This window comes from Tamandua tetradactyla, chromosome 3 (assembly GCF_023851605.1).
Source record: "Tamandua tetradactyla isolate mTamTet1 chromosome 3, mTamTet1.pri, whole genome shotgun sequence".
Classification (NCBI taxonomy): Eukaryota; Metazoa; Chordata; class Mammalia; order Pilosa; family Myrmecophagidae; genus Tamandua; species Tamandua tetradactyla.
In genome coordinates, this window is record NC_135329.1 from 74,005,380 (window position 1) to 74,015,966 (window position 10,587).

A 10,587-nucleotide genomic window follows, 5' to 3' on the forward strand; every position below is an offset into this window, starting at 1 on the left:
TTTCTGTTTATTTCAAAGTGTTTCATGCATTTGATCTTAATCTACCTCATGAATTAAGCTTTCTCTTTATCTTTCATATTAACAGTTATTCCTGTTGTCCACTTTCCCATATTTCCCATGTTTTCTCAATCTTGGAGAAGAAAGAACTTGAAAATTATAAATAGCACAAAAATACAGACTTAAAGAATATCTTTATATTCTCAATATATTCTCAATTTATGTTTATAATCAGAAACATTTTTGTTTGTTTTACTGAAAGGTTTTTGGAAAGTTTTACTACTCTCATGGAAAAAAATACCCATGTTATCTCAGTTTATAATTGTTTAATACAAAGGACACTGCAGCTTTTCATTCTTGTGCATGTCATTTAATTGCCTATCTTTACCTTAAAAAATCTTTCTAGTACTTCAGACTTTCACATACTGGTTCTTTTTATAGCAGATTATCAGATTTTACCTTTATTATTATGATCCTGTTATCTTCTTCATAACACTGTCATCACTACTTATTATGGGTGGTCTCTGCACTGGGTGCTATACGCAAAGTTATTTTTTGAATATATGTCTTTCAAGTAGAGTTTAGAAGGAAACAAAATTACAAATATATGATATGATATGGCCATTCCATCAAAAATGATCTTAAAATTGGTGAAGAAAAATGGTCAATTATGCACTGCTTTACTAAAGAGTGATTTATTGTTCTTGATGTGGGTGTCCTCATTGAATTATGGAATCTTGGAGCACATATGTAAAGGTATATATTCATTGGCATACATGACAGTGTTTTGTGTTCTATATTATTTATTGGCTCATTTTTCCACTTCTGCTTGATGACTTCCAGTAGTGTTTACAAATGTGATTCTATCTATTCTTCTAAGCAAATTACCTGCCCTTTTTTCATAGATATCATAAAAACACAGAAGGTCAGGTGAATGCACAAATTTTGTACTTAGTTTTTCATACTTGTATTTTACTTGTCATCAAAATGTTCTTATATACTCATGGTTAAAGTACCATTGATGCAAGAGTCCAGATGCTTACCCATCAAATCCCTCTGGAAATTTAGGGTTCTGACTCAAGGTCACTTGTTATACCTCAAAAACACATATACCCTTCCAAACTCTCCTTGGAACCTTACCTGGTCACTTATATGTACAATTACCTCAAACAAAATTTAATAATTGGTGATCATCAATACTGTCTTCAAATGTCTGAAATAATGTAAATAATCAGAAGCAGTAGTCTTCTCTCTACTCCATTATACCTGTTAATGTTGACTATTGTACCATAAGAAGACATCCCAAATGTAAATGGCTTGAGATGCTGATTTTATGACTTTATGGGAATCTATGGTATGGTGCGCTTTTGATGTCTTCTGCTTCCTCAGGAGCCATTGGTCACTTTTTTATTGGGGTAGCATTGATCTTCTTGGTTAAGCTCTCTCACTTGTAGTGTCTCTACTGCCTGAAGTTTGGGCTATTGCGACTTTAATTGGGTCAACTGACCTCTCCTCCACATCATTCAGTAGGCTAGTTTGGAGTTTCTCTCCTGGCTGAGACAGGATTCCATGAATGAGCATCAGAAACAAACCAATTCCTCCTGAGGAACATGATCAATTCATCCACACTCTATTGGACAAAGCAAAAATATCACCAATCCATCCCTTATTTAATGATGGCTAAGTAAGCCCCATTTTTGATGAGTGGAGCTTCATTTTCATATTGCAAAACACATGGATGCAAAGAAAGTTGGAAGACTGGTGTTATCTTAGCAAACAGTCTACTAGAGGTATGCATTTCAACACAATAAATTGTATTGTGATATTTCAAGAATTAAGCCTTAAAGCATGACTTTTCCATTTTTTCCATCAACAACTGAATGGATTACCTGGAGGAGAAGTTGAGTGTTAATCTACAGGTTTAATGAGAAACTATTCAAATTTTTCTCTAGAATCCCAAGGCTCTCTTATATGCAAATATTCTCTACCAGCCCCTCATCCCCAGCTCACTATACCTAACTGAAGAAGAAATACCCTATTTTTTTCCAGATCTCTCACTGAGTGCAGGAATATCATGTCTGGTCCATTGATGACTAGAACTAAATACTTCTTGCTTAGGGTTGATTTCTTAATGTCTTTTGTCTATATTCCTTTTTGTTTTATTGATTTATAATCTATCATAATTTAAGGTTACTATTTCACAACTGGGGACTGTAGGGTTGGACCCTCCTGGGAGATTAGACAATAGAGAATTAGGAATTGGAAATGGAAGGGAGTTCTGAAGTATTAGATCCATTACCAGAGTGGGCTTACCCTTCCTCATTGTGAGGATTAAACAGAGATTGGGGGCTCAGGACAATACATAGTTACCAGCAGCTAAGGCATGGAGTGAGGTTGTAGTATCTCAGTCAGCTTCATGTGCATTTGAAAATAGGTGTCATGGCCACATTTTCCTAAACTTTTTCCAAAAATTTATTTCTTGCTTTCATAAGTACCCTCTGCCATGTTCTTGGAGTTATATATATATATATATATATATATATATATATATTAACTCTCCTATGAGATTTTAAATTTCAAAGGACTTTCAATCATTATAGCAGTCATCAAAGAATGGAATTCTGAACCATTTTCTATTATCACGAAGTAAGTGGGGATATAATCATTTTTAGAAAACCTGTATGCCTTTTATAAGTGGTATAATTGAAAAACTTCCAAACTGTGTCAAGAATGATGAATTTAGTTAGAGATAGAAGCCAGCTTCAGTAAAAAAAGCCCAAATAAAAACAGTGTGGTACAGAAACTAAGGCTTTCTTAGCCACATATCTCAGGTTTAGGTAAAGTTATCCAGAGCTAGTACATCAGCCAAATGATTTTTTAGGGGCTAGGTATTCATAAATTTTTCTCATCACTCAATTTTCCTTCTCATGGTCACAGAATATGGGCTGCCCTTCCAGACATGGAATCCATATCACAGTCAGGAACAGTGGAAGAATAATGAAGGGTGGAGTACAAATGGAGCACCAGATGGAATCACTGCAAAAGATTGAGGTGTAGCATATATATTTTTACAAGTGCCGTATCATAAGCTCAGTGAATGTGCACAAACCAACAACTCTATGTACCCAGAACCCAGTATAATATATAGAGCACTATCACCCCCAGAAGTTCCCTGTGTTCCTGAATCTAGTCACCACTCCCTTCCCCAAAGTCACCACTATCCACATTCTAACAGCATAGAATTCATTGTATCTTTTATTTTATGTGATTCTGTCAGTCTATCAGGTATCTATCTGTCATAAAATTTCCCATTTTGATCATTTCAATGCATAGCAACTAGCATTACAACTGGTACCCACAATTTGATTTTACATAAGTGGAACCATATCACATATGTTCTTTTGTGTATGACTTCTTACATTAATTGCATGATGAGGTTGTCTTTTTTTTCTTTTAATTAGGAAAATACATGTTTAGGTAGAAGTGCCACTTAAGACTTTAAGTGCCACTTAAATATCTGTAGCTAAAATTTGATCACATGGTGTTTTTGGCACACTAATGCCTTCCAAAGATGTCCACATCCTAGTTTCTAAAACCTGGGAGTAAGATAAGCTACCTGGCCAGTAACAATCAAGACAGCAGGTAGAATTAAAGTTTCTTTTCAACTGATCTTAAATCAAGAGATTACTTTGGATGATCTGGGTGGGCCCAAAGTAAAGTCAAAGAATTGTAAATAGTGAGATGGAGCTCAGACAAGTCTGTCACCAGATGTGATTAAGAAACAATTGACTTTGTAGATGGAAATGGACCTTGAGCCTAGGAATTCTCTAAAATCTGGAAAATGTAAGGAAAACAAGTATATTCTTAGAGACTTTACAATGTATCACATCTATTCTGATCCAGGAATTTTAGATCAGTTTGAACCTCTTTGGATTTTCCACCTCCAGAACTGAAAGATAATATTTGTGTTACTTTGGACCACTAATTTATGGTATTTTCTTGCAGCAGAGACAGAAAACTGATACATATTGTAAACCTTAGATTGTAGATTAAGTTGTGTATTGCCCCACTAACAAAATCAGATTTCTGCTATAATGCTAAAGCCCACATATAACTGGAACTTTTCCATGGTTTACATGAAGAATAATTGAACAAGATAATTTTATAAAGAGGAATACATAAGAGATACTTGACCTTCCCTTTGTTAAATATGCAATTAAGCTATGCTTAACACAAATTTGTGAAATTGTAACAGGTGAAATAAATATATATATTAATTCAAAATGATCACAAACCAATAAAGTAATGAAGTTTTGATTTAAAAATGCTTTTAAAACCAGTAAGAAAATGAAGCAATTTGAAGTAAATGGGTTTAGGGCAATCAGTTATTTCTTGGAGAATAAAGAAGTTTACCTTCCCATTGGAACACTAGTTATGATGATAATTACTTTTGGAGAAAGATCTAAAGTAGCATAAAATTTCAAAATGAAATATCGTTTACCTTTCTGAGCTTAAACTGAGACAGGGAAAGCACAAAACAAATAACTTGTAGAAGAATTGATAGATATGTGTTTGTTAAGAAGCTGCATATCAAAACATTATCAAGTATGTCAAAGAAATCTGTGTATAAATGCCTTTAATTAAAATTCACCTTAAACAACATGATTATAATATAATTTAAGTAACCCTGTATCTGTAGTTACCTGCAGGAAATTGCATCTGAGCCCAGCCTTCGTGTTCACAATATCAACTCAGATTAAGAATAAAACCTGAAGCAACTACACAAACATGAAAGTCTTTACCAATATCTTTCATGAGTATAGATTCAGAAGTCCTCAATAAAATACTAGCAAATTGAAGGCAGCAATACATTAAAAAAATTATACACCATGAGCAAGTGGGATTTATCTTTTATATGCAAGAGTGGTTCAACACAAGAAAATCAATTACTGCAATACACTACATTAAGAGTTGGAAAAGTAAAATCCACATGATGATCTCATTTGACACAGAAAAGTCTTTTGGCAAAATACATTATCTTTTCTTGATAAAAGAAAACATTTAGAAAGATAGAAATTTAAGGGAAATTCATCAACATGATAAAAGGAATATGTGAGAAGCTACAGCTAGTTTACAACTTAATGGTGAAAGACTGAAAACTTTCCACCTAAGATCACAAACAAGACACCTTTATTTAACACTATACCAGAAAGGCTTCCAGAACAGTTAGGCCAGAAGAAGAAATAAAAGGTATCCAAACTGGAAGAGAAGAAGTAAAGATTTCCCTATTTGTATTTGATAATGTCCAATATACAAAAAAACCTGAAAATACACCACAAACTCCCAGAGCTAATAAATGAATTCAACAAACTCACTAGGTGCAAGATCAAGACCCAACATGCAGCAGTATTTCTATGCACAGGAATGAATAATCAGAAGATATAAAGAAAAATCTAATTCTCAATAGCATGTAAAAGAATCAAACATCTATCAATAAGTCTCACCAAGGATGTTAAGTGCTTGCAGAAAAAGAAAAACAATGACTAAACATTACTAAAATAAGTTCATGAAGCCCTAAATATTGGAGGACACTTTGTGTTCATGGGCTGGAAAACTAAATATTATTAAAATTTCAATAGTAACTGCATTTATCTACAGATTCAATGCAATAGCAAACAAAGTTATAACTGCTTTCTTTGGAAAAATGGAAATACCAATCATCAAATTTATGTGGAAGTTTAAGGGGCCTGGAATAGATAGAGCCATCTTGGAAAGAAGAATGATGTTGGCAGACCCATACATCCCCAAATTAAAACTTAATAAAAAGCCACAGTAATCAAAACAGGATGGTCTTTGCACAAGGGCAGACATATAGACTTATGGAATAGAATCGGGGACTTAGCAATCAGCCCTCACACTTATGGTTAACTGAGTTTTGACAAGGGTACAAAGACACTCAATTGGGAAAAAATAGCCTCTTCAAAAAAATGGTGCTGTGATAACTGGATCTCCATTTGCAAAAAAAGGAGGACATGTTCCTCACACTGTATACAGAAACAAACTGAAAATGGTTCAAAGACCTCAATATAAGAACTAAGCTATCAAAATCCTAGAAAAAAACATAAGGAAGTATCTTCAGCATTCTGAGTTAGGTGATGCTTTCTTAGAATTTACACCCAATGCACAAGCAATAAAAGAAAAAAAACAGATCAATGGAACTTATAATTTTAAACTTTTTCACCTCAAATGATTTTATCATGAAAGTAAAACAACCATCTATAGAATTAGAGAAAATATCTGGAGACCCCATTACTGAAAAAAGGTTTAATATCTGGAATATATGAAGAAATCCTTCAACTTAACAACAAAATGATAAAATTTTTTTGAATGGGCAAAAGACTTGAACAGACATCACTCCAAAGGAAATAAACAAATGGCCAGTTTTGTACATGAAAAGACATCATTAGCCATTAAGTATATGTAAATTAAAACTACAATGATATGCCATTTAACACCCCCTGGAATGGCTACTAGAGTTTGGCAGTTCCTCAAAAATTGAAGGATAGAATTACCATATGACCTGGCAGTCTCATTTCTAGGTATATGCCCCAAAGAACTGAAAGCAGGGACCCAATCTGACACCTGTACAACAATGTTCATATCAGCATTAGTCCCAATTGACAAGAGATAGAAACAGCCCAATCGTCCATCAACCAATGACTGGATAAACAAGATATAGCAAACACAGTGGACTAGTGTCCACTTCAGCCATAAAAAGGAATGAAGTTCTGATTCATGAGACAACAAAGATTAACCTTGAAGACATCATGTTAAGTGAACTAATCCAGACACAAGAAGGCTAATAGTGTATCCTCCCACTGATATGAAATAATTAAAATAAACAAACTCAGAAGGTCAGAATATATAACACAGATTACCAGGGTTGGTGAAGGGTCATGTGATATGGAGTTAATTCTTAAATGTATACAAATTTATATTTGGGACAATGGAAAAGTTTTGGTAATTGGTGGTGCTGATGGGAGCACAGCAGCATAAGCATAATTAACCACACTAAATTATATATTTAAATGTAATTGAAGGAGGAATTGTTAGGTTGTATATATGGTAATAGAATAAAAATTTTAAAGTAATCCATGTAACTGCATAAAATGAACAATAAACCCTAAGTTAAATCATGAATGATAGTTAATTGCACAATTATAAAAACTGTGCTTTCTTTCATCAATTGTGATGAATGTTTCACAGCAAGCAAAGCATTAATTAATTAGGAATGTCCCTCTTGTAAAGCAAAAAATACTGTCTATTCCTTTATTTAAACACCATGTGTTAATTAACCTATATTTGCTAATATAGGTGGCATAAGGAATCCTGTATTTTATGCATGATTGTTCTATAAACAATAAAAAAGTTTTCTAATAAATTACAAAGGAAAAATTAGGAAGAGAAGAAAATAAATATCAGTAGAAATTAGGCCTTTCTAAGAATTCTAAGAGGGCATCTATGGTTAATGTAATTTTACTGTTATATTCTGGGTAGATAAGGAAATTCATTGCATTCTTCCATGTTGCAAAATTCCACCTAGCTCAGTATGACAGAAGTCCTTCAAGCTTTGCAATACCAAAGTAGCAAAGATCAGCTGAAAACAGATTCCTTTTGGAACAGAATGAATTGAAGAGAGCACTCACACGGGTTATACTGAATCCCATTACTAAGAGTCCTCCAGCAGATGATTTGCAGCATATTCTGATCAGAAATATCAACCAGCCAAATGGAAAACCACTCTACTGGTGTTGAAAAATGTCAAATTTACTTGTATAATTGCATATATGTTACTATGATTGACATAATAATTAAGAGACTAAATAAAGTAAAAGCAAAGAAAACCCTACAAGCACCTCAGAAAGACTGTGCTCAAACCAAATATGTTGTCCACACCACTGCATGATGGTGAGCAGCTCCCTGGTCTGTACCCACTGGATTTTATCAGTGCTCCCTCCTCCCCTGTTTCAAGCATTTCCATGTTGCCACAGGGACCCAGATTTCCCCATGGGTGAGAACCACTGGCTGAGAGACTGAGAATTGGAAACACCTTTACAAAGATCCTTATAATGTTCCAGTCCTTAAGGACATCATAAAATGAAATGATTTCTTGATGCACATGACAAGGTGGTTGAGACTGGAGGACATAATGCTGAGTAAAATAAACAAGACATAAAAGGATAAACACTGTGTAATTCCACTTTTATGACTGCAGTAAAGGTAAAATCAGAGGCTTATAATATAGAATACAGGGGACCTAGTGATACACAAAAGCTTGAGATGGGTGAACAGTTTACTAATGAAGTTGAACTTAATTGTAAGGGAATAAACAGAAGTAAAGGAAATTCATTAGTAGGTCTGTAAGTAATATTACCATTTTGAAAGTGAACATGATTAAAAGAGGGTTATAGACTCACGTGTCCCACCAATTAACAGTACAAATATTTGCTTGAGCTACTGAAAAGTTATGAATCTTGTGTAAAGAGTATATAAATTCGGGGTAAAGGAGGAAAAATGATATTGCATGCTCTGGGTTATGTTTAACAGGAAAATATCAACAGTATCACAGCAACACCAGGCTTAAATGATGGGGGGAGGGACAAAAGTTAGAAGGAGTTTTGAATTTTCTATTTGGTGGGGGTATTTCTGTTATTGGCTATCTTTTTCTTGGAAACAATGAAGTGATCTAAAATTGAAGGTGTTGATAGACTATTGATTTTGGACATTATACATGCAGCCCAGTAGATAGAGGTGGCTGAGAGATGCACTGACTAAGAAGTAGAATGATGAACGATGGTGTAAAAATATGATCAAACATGATGCTGCCACAAAGAGGAACAGAATTGTGAGGCATGCAATAATGAATCTGTGGGACATTTGGTGAGGCATAATAAGCCAGAAACAAGAGAGGAACTATTGCATGATCTCATCTAGAAAATACTTATAAGAAAACTGAAGCCTAGATTGCAGGCTCTTAAAGCAGTCACATTTATTCTGGAGTGGTAATTTCTATTTCTTGATGTTGAGGGGCTGTTTTATATATGTATAACCTGAAGCCGATTAGGTGGGTATTAAGGTAAATCAGGAGACAGGGGTAAAGAAGACTTTGCATTTATTTTAGAACTTCACCTACTCTTTAAGATCAAAGGGAGAAAGTTTTATTATGTCCAGAACCTGGGTTTTCTGTAGCACATAATCTAACTCAACCAGTCTGGATAAATCATTTAAACAACCCAAACACAAGGAGCCCAGAATAAGAATGAGAGCCTTTAATCCTGTATAACTTAAAGTAATGCCTGGATACATCCCAGAGTATATTAAGCAGATATTCAAAAGTATTGGCAGAGTCCCTTGAGGGATAGAAGAAAATTTTTGCAACTGTTAACCTTTACCACTGGGGAAACCCGGTCACTGTGGCAAACCTTAGGAACACCCAAATCAATAGTCCATCTTCAGGCTTGCTCATGTGAAGCTTATGTATGTAGCAGAGAAGCTTACCCTACTTATTGGTATACCTAAGAGTCACCTCCAGAGGACCTCTTTTGTTGCTCAGATGTGGCCTCTCTCTCTCTCTCTAGCCCAACCCTACAGGTGAAACCATTGCCCTCTCTTCTAAGTGAGACATGAAAACCAGGTATGAAAGTCTCCCTGGCAGCATGAGTGATGACCCCCAGGACTGAGCCTGGCCCTGGCACCATGGGATCAACAATGCCATCATGACCAAAAGGAGGAAAAAATGTGTAACAAGTAAGATATCAGTTGCTGATAGAGTTCAAATAGAGTCGAGAGGCTACTCTGGAGGTAACTCTTATGCATGCTTCACTTAAATATTGCTACCTCTCATAACTTGTCAACCCCCAACCAAAACCATTCCTACCAATCCTAAGGAACACCTAGAGCATCTCTTAAGATTCTACAAAGGTTCCATGCACTAGGCTATATCTCTAAAACTAACTTCCTCCAGATCGGTTCCTGGACCAGATAAGTCCTGAAGTACAAAGCAGCCTGCCTGTCCAGAATATCAACTGGTTCCATTCCCCCATCCCATTTTACTGATGTCTCCTTCCATCATGAAAAATTTACAATTGAAATAACCCAAATACCCCCTAAAGAGTGGGAGAAAGATCAAAGGTGATGGTGGAGTTATACAGAGGAGGTAGGGTTTAACAAATGAGTATGAATGCTGAATCATTAAATTGATATTTCTTTAAGCCTCCAGTACCTTAGAGAAGCTGGAAATGAAAACCTAAAATTATGGAATTGTAACCCACACCAAACTCAGAAATCTGTTCTACAACAAATTATTGTGACTTTCTTTGAAATGTATTGTTGTTATGTATTCATGTTATTTAAAAAGAAGCAGAAATATAACAGAGAAGATAGAATTGAGCAAATGAATATGACTGCTGAATCATTATATTACTATTTCTGTTTGTCTCCAGTTTCTTGGAGCAGCTAGAAGAAAAATGAAAAATCATTGAACTGTAACCCATACCAAACTTTAAAATCTGTTCCATAACTACTTGTTAA